The 19,105-nt window shown below is 37.6% G+C and overlaps 1 long non-coding RNA gene across 3 annotated transcripts in view; it reads left to right on the top strand.

The window, feature by feature from the left end:
• The window catches only part of LOC119543888, a 498,690-nt gene that overhangs the window by 253,720 nt on the left and 225,865 nt on the right, over positions 1–19,105 (top strand). Inside the window, exon 4 of one of the 3 annotated variants that reach the window (XR_005218694.1) lies at positions 15,784–15,924. The exons of the other annotated variants lie outside the window; for them this stretch is intronic. This is a non-coding gene — a long non-coding RNA (uncharacterized LOC119543888). Of the gene's footprint in view, positions 1–15,783; positions 15,925–19,105 lie in introns of those variants that run through there. 3 annotated transcript variants of the gene reach the window in all.

Here is a 19,105-nt window from a genome sequence, read left to right as displayed (position 1 = left end):
CCACAGTTAAAGTTGCAAGGCTCAGTGCTTTTCAAACCTGGCTGCACCAAAGATTTGCCTGGAGATCTTATTAATATATCTTTTTAAAATATGCCTTTTTAATATACTGCTTTTGATAAACTTTTTTTTTTTAAATAAGAATTTATCACTTTTAAAAGTCTGAATTTTAAACAGATTCTTGGACTGGTGGCTCATATCTATCAACTCATTCAACTTGAGCACCTGTCTCCAGTTGCTTTTCCAGAACTACTACCTTCACCATGAAGTTCCATGAGTTTTCCCAACCCAAACTTGGGCTTTTTCAGCATTTCAAGCCCTGGCTTAGGTACTTGTAAAAGCTACATGAGTGATCTTTATATGTATAGCTATGTTTGAGAACCGGTGTTTTAGATGTAAGGGCAAGTGCTTCCATTACCTAGAATCAGATCTTTTAAAAAATGCATGTTTTGGGAGAACAAATGAATGTCAACCATGCAGAGTGTTAGAAAGGGGATGGTAGTGGGGAAAAAGTATAATCAAAGCAAACTGGAGTCTATGGTCAACAGTAATGTTGTAATATGCTTCCATTAAATGTAACAAAGTCAATATATCAAGTTAAATGAGTATGAGGGGGATATAAGGGAGGGATATGGGATTCTTGGTAGTGGTGGTGTTGTCTGACCCTACTATTATATTGTATGATATTTTATTTTTCTTTTTATTATCTTTTCTGTTATTTAAAAATTTTTTTTGCAGTAATCAATATGTTCAAGTGCTGACTGTGGTGATAAATGCACAACTGTATGATGATACCATGAACAACTGATTGTATACTGTAGATGATTATATGGTATGTGAATATAGCTCTATAAAATTGTATGGAAAAATATAAACAGATAAAAGTGCTGGAGAACACATGGAGAGAGGGATGTACATATTTATTGTTGGTTAGGAGGCAGAATGGCATAGCCTTTCTGGAGGACAGTGAGGTGGTTCCACATGAAGCTAAGCATGTGGGTACCATAAGGTCCTGCAACCTTATTAGGGGGCATTGGAGGGTCTGAGAGCAGGGACATGAATGGACATTTGCACACTGGTGTTTATGGAGAGAGTATACATGATTTGCAATGGGTGGAGGTGGCCTAAGGGTACATCGACTGAGGAACAGAATGGTGAACTGTGGTGTGTGCATACAATGGAATATTGAGCTGCGGGAAGGAGTGAAGCTGTGAGACATACAACGAGGTGAATGGGACCTGTAGACAGTATTTTGAGTGAACTACGCCAGAAACAAAGGCAAACACTATAATGCCTCACCAATATGGACTAACTACAATGTGTAAACTCAGAATTAAACCTTAGAGCACAGCTTATCAGGGAAATGCTTATTGTAACGGTCCCTAGCTTGTAAGCTCTTACAGCAGTCACATCTATTCCTAAATTGTAATGGCTGTCTCCAGATTCTGAGATGCTGATCCCTTTGTGTATAACCTGATCCATCCCTGGAACTTTGGGTATCTGTGTGACACCTGAAATGCAGAGCTAGAACTTGGCAGATATGAATGTCAATATTAGCACATACGGCAACTGTTAATCTGAGAAAGAATCCAGACTTCAACTAGAGATATGAATGAAGCAGATGTGGTTAGGACTAGGGCAAATTGGGCCAAAGGGTAAAGGACAATAGTGACTGTGTTTTAAAACTTCAAATTCCACGTGAGACCCAGGGAAAAGATGTTTGGTTGGTGCAAAATCTATATTTCCTAAACAATTTAACTTGCACAGTTCATTCAAATACCATAATAACATGGAACTTTTAATGGAAAGTAAGACATGGTAGGTTTGCATAGGTTAGTGTGAAATAGAGACACATCCCAAAGTCATTTGGACAGAGAATAAAAATATGTATGCAGGGCCCCCCTAAAGAGCAGGAGGAAATGCAGAGGTTTTGGGCTTCCTCACCTGGATTGTTGCTGATGTTCTCACAAACGTTGAGGACTGGCAATTTGATGTGCTGAGCCCTCTATCTTGGGGCTTGCCCTAATGAAGCTCGTTACTGCAAGGGAGAGGCTAAACCTGCTTATAATTGTGCCTAAGAGTCTCCCCCTGAGCACCTCTTTGTTGCTCAGATGTGGCCCTCTCTCTCTCTCCCTAACTAAGCCAACTAGGCGGGTGAACTCGCTGCCCCCCCCCCCCCCACATGGGATCTGACTCCCAGGTGTGTAAATCTCCCTGGCAATGCAGGATATGACCCCCCGGGGATGAATCTGGACCTGATATCATGGGATTGAGAACATCTTCTTGACCAAAAGGGGGATGTGAAATGAAACTAAGTTTCAGTGGCTCAGAGATTTCAAATGGAGTCGAGAGGTCACTCTGGTGGGCACTCTTACACATATATAGATAACCCTTTTTAGGTTTTAATGCATTGGAATAGCTGGAAGTAAATTCCTGAAACTATCAAACTCTAACCCAGTAGCCTTGAAGTAGCCTTGACTCTTGAAGACGATTGTATAGCAATGTAGCTTACAAGGGGTGACAGTGCGATTGTGAAAGCCTTGTGGATCACACTCCCTTTATCCAGTGTGTGGATGGATGAGTAGAAAAAATGGGGACAAAAAACTAAATGAAAAATTAGGGTGGGATGAAGGGGGATGATTTGGGTGTTCTTCTTTACTTTTATTTTTTATTTCACTTTTTCTGACACAAGGAAAATGTTCAAAAACATTTCAAAAACCATATGATGGTATGGTGAACAATTGATTGCACATTTTGAATGATTGTATAGTATGTGAATATATCTCAATAAAATTGAATAAAAAAAGTGCATGTTGGTTTAGCCCTGGCTGTAAAACATAATTAGAGAGTCTGGGACGCCTGCTTCAGGAAGTGGCATTGTGTGCAGCAGGGCTTATCCATGGTCACTGGAGCCTGGGAGAGCCTCTGTAGGATTCTGTGTCCTGTCCGCTATTAGGAAGAAAGCCGTCATGATAGCTTCTCAGAAGTCCTAGGACACAGGTCAGCACCTCATCCTTTCCTTGTGAGAACAGTGTTTACACAAGTGATTCTGGAGCTGTGCTTTGAACATGTGGTCAAATTCTTTAAAAAGCCGTATGGCACTGAAGGACCAAATACTAGATATTTACAGATTTTTCCCCCCCAGAGTAGATTTTGAAGCAGTAGAGAGCTGTTATGCTGATGATTCACTGGTTTGTGACTTTCTGGGCCATACACAGATAATCCTCTTAGTTTTTAGATTAATCATCATTTTTAATTTCTGGCTTTTGTGGAGGGTCACTGATGAGAAGGCTTGGTTCTTGCCCTCTAAGAACTCAATCCAAATAGGAAGAAGCAACATATGAATGCAAGAGCTAGAGAAAAACTTACAAACCTGAAACAGGCCACTTATGCAGACCCTGTGTTTGAATGCTCTGGAAAGAAACTATGAAGCACATCCAAATATCCTGGATTATGGAAAAATGGATACTGGCCTCAGAATCCTCTCAGGATTCAACAGCAACAGTCCTGATCATTTGTGGGTTTTTTTTTTTTTTTTTTTTTGTATACAATCAATTGTTCACAGTGTCATCACATAGTTGTACTTTCATCACCACAAACTTTGAACATTTTCATTACTTCAAAAAAAAGGAAAATTAAAAAAAGAATATCCAAACATCCCACCTGATCATCTGTTTTTAATTTTGAGTGTTTTTTAAAATTTCAGAGTTTCTTTTGCCTCATGCTAACCCAAATCTGTGAGGTAAGCAGGCTTGTTTTTAAACTCTGCTTCTCAGAAGTAGTAACTTGTTTGAGGTCTTACCGTTAGAGTAGTAACAAATCCGGTATGCAAATTTGTACTTACACAAAATTACCTGAATCAGCTTGCACAGATAAATGGGAAAGGGACATGACAGTCCATTGTAGCTACAGACTGAGGATTGTATAGATGGATTGAGCCCCATCCTTTATAGCTTACAGTTCTAGGGTGAATATTTGTTATTTTCATCTGTGTAATTTCCCTCCTGACTGGTGTCTTTGACTTCCTGAAGGAGTGACAGAAGTACCTAAGGAAACGTGAATGACCCCGATTTTGGAAAATATTTACTCTGCATTCTGATTCTATTGTTCTTCCAATACCTTTGGAAGCTCTCTCTCTCCCTCTCTCTCCCTCTCTCTCCCTCTCTCTCCCTCCCCCCTACCCCCCCCCCCCCTCTCTCTCTCTCTCTTCTCCCCCCCTCCCCCCACCCCCAGCATCCATAGGCCACAATGCACGTGTGTGTGTGTGTGTGTGTGTGTGTGTGTGTGTGTGTGTGTGGCATACTTTCCTTATCCTAAATTTAGTAGTTAAACTTTTACTAAAACTAAAATGTAATTTTGTGAAGAAATATGTGTGTTGAGGATCTGTAAAATAAAAGGAATATCATTCTGGAGTATAGTGAATCCACACACAAAAAAATCAAGAAACACGTGAATCTTACCCTAGCCCTTCACACCTTGAAGAATTGTTAAATATCACAGATTTGGTAAACCTCTGCCTGAAGTAAAGAAAGCCCAGAAGACCAAGGCTAAGAACATACAAAAGTGATATGTTTTGCATAGTGTAGTTTCAGAATTAAAGCTAGCACCAATAGCAGACTGTACTAGGAGACAGATTTCTGTTTAATATATGAATTGTCTAAAAAATATTGCTTTCATGCCAATAGTTATACATGCATTTATGCATTATTAGCTCTGTGTCTTTATACACATTAACTAATTTAATCTTCATAGTAACCCATGTTACATATCACAAAATTAAAATACAGGGATATTATCAAATGTGCCCAGCTTTAAGCCAGGAAATAGCAGAAATGGAATTTGAACCTACACTGTCTAACTATATATAGGCTACAGGCTGGAGCATAATGAAATACCTCTCTGGTGCTTTGAGATGTAATGGGATGCCTTGTGAGCAAGTAATTTTTATATCACTGAACTTGGTAAAATGTAAAATAACTAGTCCCTATAAGGTAATGGCAGAGGAGATTTCTGCCTTAGATTCTAAGTTTTATGAGAAGATCATTCATGTCACTTTTAACTCTAAAATTCTATAATCAAATAGGCTTTCTTCATCCATTGAAATGTGATAATTATTATTTTAATACTCCCAAATCAAGTCTTTTTTTGTTTTGTTAGAGTTCACTCTAATTTTTATTTTATTTTTAACACCATATACAATGCAGCAATTTAAAGTGTACAATTCAATGGTTTTTTTAATCTTCATTTTATTGAGATATATTCACATAGCATGCAGTCATACAAAACAAATCGTACATTCGATTGTTCACAGTACCGTTACATAGTTGTACATTCATCACCTAAATCAATCCCTGACACCTTCATTAGCACACACACAAAAATAACAAGAATAATAATTAAAGTGAAAAAGAGCAATTAAAGTAAAAAATAACACTGGGTACCTTTGTCTGTTTGTTTGTTTGTTTGTTTCCTTCCCCTATTTTTCTACTCATCCATCCATAAACTAGACAAAGTGGAGTGTGGTCCTTATGGCTTTCCCAATCCCATTGTCACCCCTCATAAGCTACATTTTTATACAATTGTCTTCGAGATTCATGGGTTCTGGGTTGTAGTTTGACACTTTCAGGTATCCACCACCAGCTACCCAATTCTTTAGAACCTAAAAAGGGTTGTCTAAATTTGTGCGTAAGAGTGCCCACCAGAGTGAACTCTCGGCTCCTTTTGGAATCTCTCTGCCACTGAAGCTTATTTCATTTCCTTTCACATCCCCCTTTTGGTCAAGAAGATGTTCTCCGTCCCACGATGCCAGGTCTACATTCCTCCCTGGGAGTCATATTCCACGTTGCCAGGGAGATTCACTCCCCTGGGTGTCTGATCCCATGTAGGGGGGAGGGCAGTGATTTCACCTTTCAAGTTGGCTTAGCCAGAGAGAGAGGGCCACATCTGAGCAACAAAGAGGCATTCAGGAGGAGACTCTTAGGCACAAATATAGGGAGGCCTAGCCTCTCCTTTGCAGCAACCGTCTTCCCAAGGGTAAAACTTATGGTAGAGGGCTCAACCCATCAAACCACCAGTCCCCTATGTCTGTGGTCATGTTAGCAACCATGGAGGTGGGGTAGGCGAATAAGCCTGCATTCTCCACAGGCTCCTCAAGGGGGCACTACATATTTTTTTTGGTTTTTTTTTTCCTTTTTTTTTCTTTTTTAAATCAACTATATGAAAAAAAAATTAAAAAAAAAAACAAAACATACAATAAAAGAACATTTCAAAGAAACCATAACAAGGGAGTAAGAAAAAGACAACTAACCTAAGATAACTGCTTAACTTCCAACATGTTCCTACTTTACCCCAAGAAAGTTACCTAATATAGCAACCTTTCTGTGAACTTGTTCCTACTATATCCATCAGAAATTAACAGACCACAGTCATTCCTGGGCATCCCCAGAACGTTAAATAGCTTATCTGTTCTTCTTGGATTATTGTTCCCCCTTTCTTAATTGCTCTCTATTAATAGTTCTCCTACATTCTACATTATAAACCATTTGTTTTACATTTTTCAAAGTTCACATTAGTGGTAGCATATAATATTTCTCTTTTCATGCCTGGCTTATTTTGCTCAGCATTATCTCTTCAAGGTTCATCCATGTTGTCATATGTTTCACGAGATCGTTCCTTCTTACTGCCGCGTAGTATTCCATCGTGTGTATACCACATTTTATTTATCCACTCATCTGTTGAAGGACATTTGGGTTGTTTCCATCTCTTGGCAATTGTGAATAATGCTGCTATGAACATTGGCGTGCAGATATCTGTTCGTGTCACTGCTTTCCGATCTTCCGGGTATATACCTAGAAGTGCAATTGCTGGATCGAAGGGTAACTCTATATCTAGTTTTCTAAGGAACTGCCAGACTGACTTCCAGAGTGGCTGAACCATTATACAGTCCCACCAACAATGAATAAGAGTTCCAATTTCTCCACATCCCCTCCAGCATTTGTAGTTTCCTGTTTGTTTAATGGCAGCCACTCTAATCGGTGTTAGATGGTATCCCATTGTGGTCTTAATTTGCATCTTTCTAATAGCTAGTGAAGCTGAACATTTTTTCATGTGTTTCTTGGCCATTTGTATTTCCTCTTCAGAGAACTGTCTTTTCATATATTTTGCCCATTTTATAATTGGGCTGTCTGTACTATTGTCATTGAGCTGTAGGATTTCTTTATATATGCAAGATATCAGTCTTTTATCAGATACATGGTTTCCAAAAATTTTTTCCCATTGAGTTGGCTGCCTCTTTACCTTTTTGAGAAATTCCTTTGAGGTGCAGAAACTTCTGAGCTTGAGGAGTTCCCATTTATCTATTTTTTTTTTGTTGCTTGTGCTTTCGGTGTAAAGTCTAGGAAGTGGCTGCCTAATACAGGGTCTTAAAGATGTTTTCCTACATTATCTTCTAGGAGTTTCATGGTACTTTCTTTTATATTGAGATCTTTGGTCCATTTTGAGTTAATTTTTGTGTAGGGGGTGAGGTAGGGGTCCTCCTTCATTCTTTTGGATATGGATATCCAACTCTCCCAGCCCCATTTGTTGAATAGACCGTTATGACTCAGTTCAGTGACTTTGGGGGCCTTATCAAAGATCAGTCGGCCACAGATCTGAGGGTCTATCTCTGAATTCTCAATATAATTCCATTGATCTATATGTCTATCTTTGTGCCAGTACCATGCTGTTTTGACAACTGTGGCTTTATAATGAGCTTCAAAGTCAGGGAGGGTAAGTCCTCCCACTTCGTTTTTCTTTTTTAGAGTGTCTTTAGCAATTCGAGGCATCTTCCCTTTCCAAATAGATATGATAACTAGCTTTTCCAAGTCTGCAAAGTAGGTTGTTGGAATTTTTATTGGGATTGCATTGAATCTGTAGATGAGTTTGGGTAGAATTGACATCTTAATGACATTTAGCCTTCCTATCCATGAACATGGAATATTTTTCCATCTTTTCAGGTCCCCTTCTATTTCTGTTAGTAGAGTTATGTAGTTTCTTTGTATAGGTCTTTTACATCTTTGGTTAAGTTTATTCCTAGGTACTTGATTTTTTGAGTTGCTATTGAAAATGGTATCTTTTTCTTGAGTGTCTCTTCAGTTTGTTCATTTCTAGCATATAGAAACATTACTGACTTATGTGCATTAATCTTGTATCCCGCTACTTTGCTAAATTTGTTGATTAGCTCTAGTAGCTGTATCGTCGATTTCTCAGGGTTTTCCAGATATAAGATCATATCATCTGCAAACAATGACAGTTTCACTTCTTCTTTTCCAATTTGGATGCCTTTAATTTCTTTGTCTTGCCAGATTGCCCTGGCTAGCACTTCCAGCACAATGTTGAATAACAGTGGTGATAGCGGGCATCCTTGTCTTGTTCCTGATCTTAGAGAAGGCTATCAGTCTCTCACCATTGAGTACTATGCTGGCTGTGGGTTTTTCATATATGCTCTTTATCGTGTTGAGGAAGTTTCCTTCAATTCCTACCTTTTGAAGTGTTTTTATCAAAAACGGATGTTGGATTTTGTCAAATGCTTTTTCAGCATCTATTGAGATGATCATTTGATTTTTCCCTTTTGAATTGTTAATGTGTTGTAATACAATGATTGATTTTGTTGTGTTGAACCATCCTTGCATGGCTGGAATGAACTCCACTTCGTCATGGTGTATGATTTTTTTAATGTGTCTTTGGATTCGATTTGCAAGTTTTCGTTGAGGATTTTTGCATCTATATTCATTAGGGAGATTGGCTGGTAGTTTTCCTTTTTTGTAGCATCTTTGCCTGGTTTTGGTATTAGATTGATGTTAGCGTCATAAAATGAGTTAGGTTGTGTTCCATTTTCTTCAATGTTCAGAAAGAGTTTGAGTAAGATTGGTGTCAGTTCTTTCTGGAAAGTTTGGTAGAATTCCCCTGTGAAGCCATCTGGTCCTGGGCATTTATTTGTGGGAAGATTTTTGATGACTGATTGGCTCTCTTTGCTTGTGATGGGTTGATTGAGGTCTTCTCTTTCTTCTCTGGTCAGTCTAGGTTGTTCATATGTTTCCAGGAAATTGTCCATTTCCTTTACATTATCCAGTTTGTTGCCATACAGTTGTTCATAGTATCCTCTTATAATTTTTTTAATTTCTTCAGGATCTGCAGTTATGTCACCTTTTTCATTCATTATTTTGTTTATATGTGTCTTCTCTCTTTTTGATTTTGTCAGTATAGCTAGGGGCTTGTCAATCTTGTTGATCTTCTCAAAGAACCAACTTTTAGTGATATTTATCTTCTCTATTGTTTTTTTGTTCTCTATGTCATTTATTTCTGCTTTAATCCTTGTTATTTCTTTTCTTGTAGTTGGTTTAGGATTGGTTTGCTGTTCATTTTCTAGCTTCTTCAGTTGATCCATTAGTTCTTTGATTTTGGCTCTTTCTTCCTTTTTAATATATGCGTTTAGTGCTATAAATTTCCCCCTCAGCACTGCTTTTGCTGCGTCCCATAGGTTTTGGTATGCTGTGTTCTCGTTTTCATTCGTCTCTATATATTTAGCAATTTCTCTTGCTGTTTCTTCTTTAACCCACTGATTGTTTAGGAGTGTGTTGTTTAACCTCCAGGTATTTGTGAATTTTCTAAGTCTCTGATGGTTATTGACTTCTAATTCTATTCCATTGTGGTCAGAGAATGTGCTTTGAATAATTTCAATCTTTTTAAATTTATTGAGGCTTGTTTTGTGTCCCAGCATATGATCTATTCTGGAGAAAGTCCCCTGAGCACTAGAAAAGGATGTGTATCCTGGTGATTTGGGATGTAATGTTCTGTATATGTCTGTTAAATCTAATTCATTTATCAGATTGTTTAGGTTTTCAATTTCCTTATTGGTCTTCTGTCTGGTTGATCTGTCTATAGGAGAAAGTGATGTGTTGAAGTCTCCCACAATTATTGTGGAAACATCCATTGCTTCCTTTAGTTTTGCCAGTGTTTCTCTCATGTATTTTGTGGCACCTTGATTGGGTGCATAGACATTTACGATTGTTATTTCTTCTTGTTGAATTGCCCCTTTTATTAGTATGTAGTGGCCTTCTTTGTCTCTCAAAACATCCCTGCATTTAAAGTCTATTTTATCTGAGATTAATATTGCTACACTTGCTTTCTTTTGGCTGTAGCTTGCATGAAATATTTTTTTCCATCCTTTCACTTTCAGTTTCTTTGTGTCCCTGTGTCTAAGATGAGTCTCTTGTATGCAACATATTGATGGTTCATTTTTTTTTATCCATTCTGCGAATCTATATCTTTTAATTGAGGAGTTTAATCCATTTACATTCAACGTTATAACCGTGAAGGCATTTCTTGAATCAGCTATCTTATCCTTTGGTTTATGTTTGTCATATTTTTCCCCTCTGTCTATTAATATCCTTTATTGTACCCATACCGAATCTCTTTAGTACTGAACCTCTTTAGTACTGAACCTTTCTCCAAGTCTCTCTGTCCTTTCTTTGTTTCTCTGTCTGTAGGGCTCCCTTGAGTATCTCCAGTAGGGCAGGTCTCTTGTTAGCAAATTCTCTCAGCATTTGTTTGTCTGTGAAAAATTTAAGCTCTCCCTCAAATTTGAAGGAGAGCTTTGCTGGATAAAGTATTCTTGGTTGAAAATTTTTCTCATTCAGAATTTTAAATATATCGTGCCACTGCCTTCTCACCTCCATGGTGACTGCTGAGTAGTCACTACTTAGTCTAATGCTGTTTCCTTTGTATGTGGTGGATTGCTTTTCTCTTGCTGCTTTCAGAACTTTCTCCTTCTCTTCCGTGTTTGACAGTGTGATCAGAATATGTCTCGGAGTGGGTTTATTTGGATTTATTCTATTTGGAGTTCGCTGAGCATTTATGATTTGTGTATTTATGTTGTTTAGAAGATTTGGGAAGTTTTCCCCAACAATTTCTTTGAATACTCTTCCTAGACCTTTACTCTTTTCTTCCCCTTCTGGAACACCAATGAGTCTTATATTCGGACGTTTTATATGATCTATCATATCCCTGAGGTCCGTTTCGATTTTTTCAATTTTTTTCCCCATTCTTTCTTTTATGCTTTCATTTTCCATTCTGTCATCTTCCAGGTCACTGATTCGTTGTTCAACTTCCTCTAGTCTTGTACTATGACTGTCCAGAATCTTTTTAATTTGGTCAACAGTTTCTTTAATTTCCATAAGATCATCTAGTTTTTTATTTAGTCTTGCAATGTCTTCTTTATGCTCTTCTACGGTCTTCTTGATATCCTTTGTATCCCGTACTATGGTCTCATTGTTCATCTTTAGTTCTTTGAGTAGCTGCTCTAGGTGCTGTGTCTCTTCTGGTCTTTTGATTTGGGTGCTTGGGCTTGGGTTATCCATATCGTCTGGTTTTTTCATATGCTTTATAATTTTCTGTTGTTTTTGGCCTCGTGGCATTTGCTGAACTTGATAGGGTTCTTTTAGGATTTGTAGACCAATTGAAGTCCTTATCTCTAATTTATCAGATCTACAGCTTCGTGGAGTACACTTTCTCTAACTAACCAGCAGGTGGCGTCCACGAGCCACCTGTTCTCCACAAGCCAGTTCTCCCCCGCTTTGCCTTTGTGGTGAGTGGGGGAGTGAGTCTTGTGGGGTACAACTGGTGTACCAAGATTGCATGTGTAGTTGGTGTTGCCCGCCCTGTATATGGGGCATGTTTCCAGGCAGTCAGGGAGGGGGTTGGCTCTAACAATCAAATCTCCCTGATGATCCTGGAGTTTTAAAGCTGCTGCAATAGTCTAATCCTTCAGTTCAGTCCTGCCACAGTTTGTCTCTGCCACTGACCCACAAGTCCTTGGTATTGGCGTATGGCTCCTGAGACTTGCAAGTGGGCCCCTCTTCCAGGCCGTGCACCCCCTGGTCCTCTGTTAAGGGATGACTGTGCTATATCACAGGTGAGTACCATCTCCCCAGGGCGGTTCTGGGCTGCTGAGCTGTGTAGGGAGGCTCCCAGTCTGCTCAAATGATGGCTGAATGGGGCTTTGTTAATTCACACTGCTCCACCTTCCCAGCTCTGGGACAATCAGCTGAGGTTGCAGGGAAGGCTAATGTCCACACCCAGTTTTCTGGTGTGTGCCTGTTATTTGAAGCGCTTCCGTCACACTGGGTTGTCTGGGGCAGCTCTGGGCTATGGGGCTGGCGATGGGCAGGAGTGTTTCCTGTCCACCAGGATGATGGCTGTGAGTGGACACCTCCCTTTTCTTGGGAAGTTGTGGTGTTTAGTGAATTTTCTCAGCCACTGGATTATTGCCTTTTGTCTCAGAGCTCTCTTAGTTCTGCTCTTGTCTTGACCTGCCCAAATTGCAAGTCTTTGAAGCTTTCTGTATTGGGCTTCTTAGAGTAATTGTTTTAGAAAAAGAAAAAATGATTTAAAAAAAAAAAAAAAAGGGCCCTCCTCACAGATCTAATGGGTTATTGAAATGCTAAGAGACAAAGCAATTAGGGCCATTAAGGAAAGGTCCACAGGGCAGAGAGACCAGCTTTTCTTCAGGATTTGCATATGAGCCTCAGGGCCTGAGCTCTGCCCTTCCCCTTTCTATGTTCACCAGAACTCCAAAAATCCTCCGCTTTTATTTTGGAGTTTTTCGTGCTGTTTTTTTCTATGCCTGTCTCCTCTCTGCTGGGCTGGCTGCTCTCAGATTCTCTGGTGTCTGGTCTCAGTCTATCTATGGTTGGAGTTTGGATCAGTAGAATGAGTTTCCGATAAGGGCTGCCACTGCAGTTCTCCCTTGTCCTTCCCGGAGCTGACAGTCCCTCCTCCCACGGGACTGAGCCTGGTGGGGAGGGTGTGGGTCCCCTGGCCACAAAAACTTATGGATTTTGCTCATCTCAGCAATTCCACATTTTCAAGAGTGTTGTATGAAGTATGCCCGAAGTCATATTGCTCTGTGGTGTCCAGTCCATACAGTTCCTGGCTTTCTACCTACTTTCCTGGAGGAGTAACTAAAACATACAGCTTACCAGTCCACCATCTTGCCCTGCCTCCCAAATCAAGTTTTGACATGTTGCTGAGATCCATATTTATGAAGAATAAAGACTGATTCCATAATACAGAAAATGATTTCATAAGCTTCAATCTTTACAATGCCTACAGTCTGTTCAAGTTGTCATATATAATCAGAGAATCATCTTCAGGGAAACTTGAAATCTTATATATAACTAAATCACTTTGTTTAATAGTCTGGTGTTGTAAAACATGATTTGACCAAAAATGGGGCAATTTAAAAAGAGTAAGTGAAATAGATTTACCAATTAGATAGAGCACTTTATAAATGTAGAAACTTATCCTGAGGAACCAATAAGTATCTAGAGAGCTCAATAATCACTTTAAAAAGTAATCAAGCCATGTAATTTCATCTGAGTTTTCATATCATAAGGAAAATTGTTTGAATCAAGAGAAAGAACATAGAGATTTCAATTTGTCTTTGATGACTTAATTAAGTTGGTTACCATGTTACTATAAATATCATACCCTTTCCTACAGCCTGTTGATTATCTTTATTTTGAAATATAATCCTGGATTAGGTAACAGGAATATGAATAACTTAGTTTTTTTCTTTTAATATAATGTAATTTAAGAAAATAATTGCAAATGAGATGGGGAAGTTGGAGTTATTTGTTCTAAATTAAGAGTATGGGAGGATATGAGTCTGGATGGTGTTTTGTTAGTAACTTTCATTATTACTTGAGATATCCATAATTCCAACCATGATGACATTCATTCTGGAAAGAATGCTGTACCAGTGCAAACTAATTAAAATTAAAACTCTTCCTTGGAAAACAGAGCTTGAATGAATATTTGATAGTGTCAAGTAGTGTTAGCGGCACTGAAGGACCAAATCCTAGGTATTTACAGATTTTTTCCCCCCAGAATTAGGGGTAATTCTGGTAGCTACAGAGTGTGTTGGGGGAGGCATATTTTCAATCCAAATGATTCACAAAATTTTTGTTAGAATTCAGCTTATAAAACCTCTCATTTTTTTTTTTTAATCCCTTCACATATACCTTCACTAAACTCAGAGTCACCTCACAATTTTCCTACTCAGGGCTCATGTTTGTATGTTGCTATCACCCACCTCTGAGAGAACTGAGGATCAAAACAGGGTTGCTGATAGTATCCATAGGGATCTATTAGAAAATCCTTAAGTGGTGCTGTATATCAATAATTATCTTGAAATCATCTATCAAGACTTTTTAGGGTCCTTAAACTTGAAAACTGGACAAATCAATTTAGAGCAAATAGTATAATACAGTTATTATCAGGCTTTTAAACTTCTAACAGGTAGTATTTTGCAATTTAAGAAAGATGCCAAGTGGTTACGTTAAAAAAAAAAACAAATGCCATTTAACAGCTGAAAATTGGCAAAATTAGATGCCTAAAAATTAGAAAAAATAAATTATTATAAACAAAGATGGCAGTCTTTCAAAATTGTAGCTATTGATTTTTAACTTTGTTATTCAATTTTATTGAGATATATTCACATACCATACAGTCATCCAAAGTGTACAATCAGTTGTTCACCGTACCATCATAGTTGTGCATTCATCACCCCAATCTATTTTTTGAACATTTTCCTTTTACCAAAAAAGGTGAAAATAAGAATAAAAAATAAAAGTAAACAAGAAAACCCAAATCATCTCCCCTCCCACCCTATTTTTCATTTAATTTTGTCCCCATTTTTCTACTCTTCTATCCATACACTGGATAAAGGGAGTGTGATCCACAAGGCTTTCACAATCACGCTGCCACCCCTTGTAAGTTGTGTTGCTATACAATCGTCTTCAAGAGTCAAGGCTACTGGATTATAGTTTGGTAGTTTCAGGTATTTATTTCTAGCTATTCCAATGCATTAAAACCTAAAAAGGGTTATCTATATAGTGCATAAGAATGCCCACCAGAGTGAACTCTCAACTCTGTTTGGAATCTCTCAGCCACTGAAACTTTGTTTCCTTTCATTTTGCACCCCCCTTTTGGTCAAGAAGATGTTCTCAATCCCATGATGTCGGGTCCAGATTCATCCCCGGGAGTCATATGCTGCAATTGCCAGGGAGATTTACACCCCTGGGAGTCAGATACCACGTAGGGGGGAGGGCAGTGAGTACACCTGCCTAGTTGGCTTAGTTAGGGAGAGAGAGAGCCACATCTGACCAACAAAGGGGTACTCAGGGGGAGACTCTTAGGCACAATTATAAATGTGTTTTGTAGCTGTTGACTTTTAGCAATTTTTTCTAAGTGTAAGCTATGGAACGTCAGTCATTGATTTGTAAAAGGAAATTCTGTAGTAATTTCAAAAAACACAACAAAATAAAAATATACCATTCTCATCTATAGAAGCATGCATATTAGACAAAGTTCAGGGAAATATTGAAAAAATTTACTACAGCATTTGCCAGTTAATTTGACCACAAACCACTATCTTTCTTGTTCCACCACATATCTATTCTATAAAACACAATTAAGGAGAATTTTATTTAAAATATTTAATTTCCATCAGTTAATACTTTAATTATATATTGATGAGTAGACAGTTTTGTCTGAAAGCTGTACGTTGCATTGGAGAATTAGAAAATGTCAAGTTTAGTTTCTAGGAACAATGTTAGGCTAGATTGTTTGAATAATTCCTCCCTGAAAAAGTAACTAAAACACCTGAATAAAATATTTTTAAAAGCATAGAAGAGAAATAAAGGAACATCAAAACTGCTTTTATTCTTCATTTTTTCTCCTGCCCAGGAGTTGGGGAGCTGTGAGCAAAATTTACCCACAACAAGCTGTCATTCCAAAGACTCCTGGAGAAAGCAAGGCTTATCGAGACCTTGATTTTGGACTTGTACGCTCCCAAACTGTGAGACGATAAATTTGTTTTGCTCAAGTCAGCCAGTGTGTGTGTGGTATTTGTCATCGCAGCCTTGGCAAATTAAGGCAGCACAAGTCATTGAATGGATAGGATGAGAAAGTCTAATAAAACTTAATCAGAATCCAGAATGAAGAAGTAATAGATTTGGGAAGAGGTAAGACTTGAAGATGTAATGACTGAATAATGACACTAATCCACAGATTCAAGAAGCCCAACAAATGCCACTCAGGGTAAATAAAAAGAAGATTATACCCAGACACACTGTGGCAAAACCACAGAAAACCAGATATCAGGAGAAAATTGTAAAAACACCTGGAAAGAGCAGAAAAGACACTTTATAATCAGAGTTACAGCCAGACTGAAAGATGACTTCTTGAAAGGAACAATGGAAAACAAACACTGTAGGTTTCTACCACAGGGAGAAAATCACTGCTAACCTACAAAGTAATTCTCTACCTAGATAACTTATCTTTCATGAGTGAAAGTTAAAGATATTTTCAAAGACTAAAATGATTCCAAGGGATATAATTCAAGCATAATGAAAATAGTTAAATATTAAAGATTGAGATGCAAGAAGGAAATTTAGAGCAAAAAAGTGATAACTTTAAACATTGACTACATAAAAAATCCTCTGTAGGATCCTAAATACATGAATTAAATCTTAAAATTACATAGATTAAAATACGTGAGAAAAATGGCATTAAGGAAGGAAGGCAAAAGATTTAATGTGTTTTCAGTTTATTGTAGTAATAAACTTTGAAAAAATTGAGATATATTGTAACTTTCTCATTTACCACTACAAAATTAGAAATGGAATAAATGATCTCCAATAATTAAAAGGAAAAAAACCATGGTAAAAATAGTCGTAAATCCAAAAGAAGGCAAGAAGGGAGACAGAAACAGAATAGAAACTTCAAAACAAGACTTGAGCTTAAACTCAAATATGTTAATAAATACACTAAGGTAAATATACTAAATGTTTCAGTTAAAAAAAAAAATCCTGATAGAACAAGCATTGTTGAAACATATTTTTCAGGCATCTATGTATCACTTAGAAAATTTGAGCATGTATTGAGTAATAAAGAAGATCTCAACAAATCTCAAAGGATTTATATCATGTAAACTATGTTCTCTGACCACAATGCAATCAAGCCAGAAATCAAAGGATAACTAGGAAAAAATCCATGTTTGGAAATTTTAAAAAATATATTGAATTGAACAATCGAAATACTAAAGGTCAAAACTTGTAGAATACAACTAAGACAATGTTTAGTGGGAAATTTATAGCTTTTGAATGAATTTGAAAAACAAAGGATGCAAGTCAATGAGCTCAGCATCCTCAAGAAATTAAAAATAGGACAGCAAAATAAAATCAAATTAGAGGAATAAGTGCAAATATTAATGAAGTGGAAAGCGAACATAGAATCAACAGACAAATGATTTTTAAAAAGCTAATAAAATGACAAATGCTTAGTGAGAACGATCGGGAAGAAAGAAGTAGAGAAGGAGAGAAAGTATCTTTCCTCATATTAGGGAAAAAGGGGGTACATCACTTCAGATGCTGATGTTAAAAGTTAGTAAGATGGAATAGCTGAAAGGAAATACCTGAAACTGTCGAACTGCAACCCAGTAACCTTCATTCTTGGAGACGACTGCATAACTTTGTAGCTTACACGGTGTGACTTCGTGATTGAGAGAACCTTGTGGCTACCACTCACTTTATCCAATGTATGGACAAATGAGTAGAAAAATTGGGACAAAAATTAAATGAAAAATAGGATGGAATAGGGAGATGGAATGTTTTGGGTGTTCTCTTATACTTCCATTTTTATTATGTTTTATCCTTTTTTTTGGAGCAATTAAAATGTTTAGAAATTGATTGTGGTGATGAATGTACAACTATATGATGGTACTGTGAACATTGTATACTGTCGATTGTATGGTGTGTGTTTTAGTTTGCTAATGCTGCAGAATGCAAAACACCGGAGATGGATTGGCTTTTATAAAAAGGGGGTTTATTTGGCTATACAGTTACAGTCTTAAGGCCATAAAGTGTCCAAGGTAACACATCAGTAATCAGGTACCTTCACTGGAGGATGGCAGATGCCGTCCGGAAAACCTCTGTTAGCTGGGAAGGCACGTGGCTGGCATCTGCTCCAAAGTTCTGGTTTTCAAAATGGCTATCTCCCAGGACATTCCTCTCTAGCAAGTTTGCTCTTCTTCAAAACGTCACTCACAGCTGCACTCTGTTCAGTCTCTTTGAGTCAGCATGTTTTATATGGCTCCACTGATCAAGGCCCACCCCGAATGGGTGGGGCCACACCTCCATGGGAGTATCCCACCAGAGTCACCTCCCACAGCTGAGTGGGGCACATCTCCATGCAAACAACCTAATCCAAACATTCCAACTTAATCCCCACTATTCTGTCTGCCCCACAAGATTGCACCAAAGAATATGGCTTTTTCTGGGGGACATAATACATTCAAACCGGCACAGTGTGTGACTATATCTCAAAACTGAATTAAAAAGTCAATAAGAGAACATTATAAAATATTCTATAAAATATCTATGAAATAGATAATTTATACAAACACAAATTCCCCTAAACACTAAAGTGGACTCAATGATAATTGGAAAATATAAATAGATTTTTTGACTTTGAAGAAATTGAATCATAGTGAGAAAGGATAATTACAGAACAGACAAAATACAAAAAAGGTTAAAACAACTTTATCAGGTTGAATCCAACAATATATAAAAAGACCAAGTGGGTTTGACTCCAAGAATGTAAAGTTGGTTTAGCATTTGAAAATGAATCAGTATTATTCACCACATTAAATATTAAAGAGAATAGTAATATCTCAATGCAGAACAATGTTTGATAAAATTCAATATATGTTCATGATTACAATTCATTGCAAACTAGGGATAAAAAGAAACTCCTTTGATGGAAGGATCTAAAAAATAAAGGGATCTCAAAAATAAATGCAGTAGTACTATACCTCATATTAATGCTGTTAGCTTTCTATTTTATACTGAGAATAAGGAGTTGTCCCACTGTTAACCATTTCCATTCTACTCATACCAGATGTCCTAACCAGAATGTTAAGGAAGGGAAGTAAAATGATTCAATAGAAAGAAAGAAACAGTATCTACAGAATGTAGTGTAAATAGAGCTGCAAAAGGATTTAGAAATA

This window comes from Choloepus didactylus, chromosome 9 (genome assembly GCF_015220235.1).
Source record: "Choloepus didactylus isolate mChoDid1 chromosome 9, mChoDid1.pri, whole genome shotgun sequence".
In the NCBI taxonomy this organism is placed as follows: Eukaryota; Metazoa; Chordata; class Mammalia; order Pilosa; family Megalonychidae; genus Choloepus; species Choloepus didactylus.
This window is presented reverse-complemented; position numbering and strand designations above follow the sequence as displayed.